This window comes from Pristiophorus japonicus, chromosome 16 (genome assembly GCF_044704955.1).
Source record: "Pristiophorus japonicus isolate sPriJap1 chromosome 16, sPriJap1.hap1, whole genome shotgun sequence".
Taxonomy (NCBI): Eukaryota; Metazoa; Chordata; class Chondrichthyes; family Pristiophoridae; genus Pristiophorus; species Pristiophorus japonicus.
Genome location: NC_091992.1, coordinates 33,924,500 through 33,927,714, shown reverse-complemented (window position 1 = coordinate 33,927,714; position 3,215 = coordinate 33,924,500). Strand labels below are relative to the sequence as shown.

At 42.8% G+C, this 3,215-nt stretch overlaps 1 pseudogene; it reads left to right on the top strand.

Annotated features, from left to right (window-relative positions):
• Positions 1-2,358: 2,358 nt before the first annotated feature.
• Positions 2,359-2,597, top strand: LOC139227325 (U2 spliceosomal RNA; annotated as a pseudogene).
• The last annotated feature ends 618 nt before the right edge of the window (positions 2,598-3,215 follow it).

Genomic DNA, 3,215 nt, shown 5'->3' with positions numbered 1-3,215 from the left:
TGTAACTAGTAGAATGGACAAGGGAGAACCAGTGGATGTGGTGTATTTGGACTTTCAAAAGGCTTTTGACAAGATCCCACACAAGAGATTACCGTGCAAAATTAAAGCACATGGTATTGGGGGTAATGTATTGACATGGATAGAGAACTGGTTGGCAGACAGGAAGCAAAGAGTAGGAATAAACGGGTCCTTTTCTGAATGGCAGGCAGTGATTAGTGGGGTACCGCAAGGTTCAGTGCTGGGACCCCAGCTATTTACAATATACATCAATGATTTAGACGCAAGTTTGCAGATGACACTAAGCTGAATGGCAGTGTGAGCTGTGAGGAGGATGCTAAGAGGCTGCAGGGTGACTTGGACAGGTTAGGGGAGTGGGAAAATGCATGGCAGATGCAGTATAATGTAGATAAATATGAGGTTATCCACTTTGGTGGCAAAACAGGAAGGCAGAATATTATCTGAATGGTGATAGATTAGGAAAAGGGGAGGTGCACCGAGACCTGGGTGTCATGGTACATCAGTCATTGAAAGTTGGCATGCAGGTACAGCAGGCAGTGAAGAAGGCAAATGGCATGTTGGCCTTCATAGCGAGAGGAATTGAATATAGGAGCAGGGAGATCTTACTGCAGTTGTATAGGGCCTTAGTGAGGCCACACCTTGAATATTGTGTACAGTTTTGGTCTCCTAATCTGAGGAAAACATTCTTGCTATTGAGGGAGTGCAACGAAGGTTCACCAGTCTGATTCCCAGGATGGCAGGACTGACATATGAAGACAGATTGGATCGACTAGGCTTATATTCACTGGAATTTAGAAGAATGAGAGGGGATCTCATAGAAACATATAAAATTCTGACGGGATTGGACAGGTTAGATGCAGGAAGAATGTTCCCAATGTTGGCAAAGTCCAGAACCAGGGGTCACAGTCTAAGGATAAGGAGTAAGCCATTTAGGACCGAGTTGAGGAGAAACTTCTTCACTCAGAGAATTGTGAACCTGTGGAATCCTCTACCACAAAAAGTTGTTGAGGCCAGTTCGTTAGATATATTCAAAAGGGAGTTAGATGTGGCCCTTACGGCTAAAGGGACCAAGGGGTATGGAGAGAAAGCAGGAAAGGGGTACTGGAGTTGCATGATCAGCCATGATCTTATTGAATGGTGGTGCAGGCTCAAAGGGCCGAATGGCCTACTCCTGCACCTATTTTCTATGTTTCTATGACTACACTCCAAAAGTACGTCATTGGCTGTAAAGTGCTTTGAGGCATCCGGTGGTCGTGAAAGGCGCTATATAAATGCAAGTCTTTCTTTCTGCACCTTGGAGATTTCCATTCAATTATTCCGTTCTTCACACACCCACTAAACACTGCTTTTTATGAACTACTAATCCAACTCTCATTCCTATATGAAATATATTAATCTTTAAGGTTATAAGATTTACCTGTTAGCAACAGACACAAAATTTGGTGTCAGAAACAAGAAATTGATCTGATGACATTAAACTTTCATGTATGCAGTGTCAGATTGAGAGTCACATTTCCTCCTTTATTGAAATGAATGGATTTTCTGTGGGAACGAGAGAACTATCATCTGTAATAGGGGAATTATAACATTGCTGGGAAGAGCTAGGAGGTTTGCAAAAGGAACGTATAAGCCATATAAAATAAAATAAATTAATAATTTTCAGCAATGATTAATAATGGATAGATTCTCTCGTAGTCCAAAGAGCTTAATCCACGAGAGTCTCTTTCATTATTCTCCTCTACTATGTGGCTGGCACTGAGACAGAACTTTGGGACACATGGTGCAATTCTGTGCAGTGTGAATAAGAAATAAAGCATTTGAGTTGCAGTTCATGAAAAAGAGTGGGCCTACTCTGTACTTGCCATGTTGCTTTTGTTTTGCCACAAAGCCAGAATTCACATGAACCCAGACAAGCCAAGTGTTATTTAAATCCTTTTAAGTAAGCTTGCTGAGACCACCTCACCATGTAAAAGTCTGTGGAAGAGTGTGCACTGGCAGAGTATATGATGCAAAAGCTTTTTCTTACATTGACAGTACAGGTTGAATCTCCCTTATCCGGGATTCCCTTATCCGGCACCACCTCTCGTCCGGCACCATTCCCAGCCACTCCGACATGAACAAATTGAAGTCCTTCCTCGATGCCAACTCCCGCAATCGCTGGCCTGACCCCGCGATCCACCGCTCCCCCCACTCCATCCCACAGCACAATCTCTGCCACACTCCCAGCCCCAAGCCAGCAGGCCCCAATATCCCCTTGCTCCATACCTATAAAGTGACCTCCCCTCATTCGGCAAAAACCCTTATCCGGCACAGGCCAGGTACAACCTGTACTGTCACATTATCGCTTCTCGGCCTTTTGGCTAAGATCATGCGTAACTGACCTGACAGGGGAGTAACCACCATAACCCCAAGGTGGTTCTCCCTGGATCAGGAAGGTATATGCTTGCTTTTTTGGAAATAGGAGGTGGGTGGGGTGGCTTGACCCATCCACCTCCACGGAGCTGTGTGGGGGACCTGGCCCATCCACCTCCGTGGCGCGAGCCTGGTGTTGCAGTGCTTCCGGGAGCGGTGCGGTGGCTCTGGGCCTTTTGGCTGGGAGCATTGGCGCAGAGTGATCCTTGAATGGGCCCGGGGTGACCTCTGGCATTTGTGATTTGACAGAGAGTTGGAACGATTGGCTACGAATTTCAAAAAAAAAAAATTATGGAATTGGGTGGTACAGTGAGTTAGCATACTGCCCTTCAGGGTTTTTTTTAAATAAAAAAGTTAGTTCTGCAAGAATAAATGTTATTTTGTTCAATAAAGTTTTACAAGGAAAGTTAGATTAAAATTCTTTGACTAATTTTGACATATGTTCAGGTGTTTTTATTCTAATTGCTAACATTCAAATGCAAAGGCATGGTTTATTTTTTGACAATCTATCCGAGATATTTTTCAGGAATTAAAAAATTCTCTGTTCCTCTTTCAAAATATTCCACATCTAGAATCTAATTTTCAAATCAAATTCTAGCTTTTCACAGAACTGGCACCTTTTTTTGCTCAGTGTATCTTTTGTGATGACAGTTCGAAGCAACTGCAATAAATGATGTCAAATTGCAGATGCCTATAACAGTTTTTTAAAATTAGGTTGAATAGACTATCAAATGAGAGTAAATATATTTAAATATATAATAGACCATTTCTTTAATGCAGCGAAC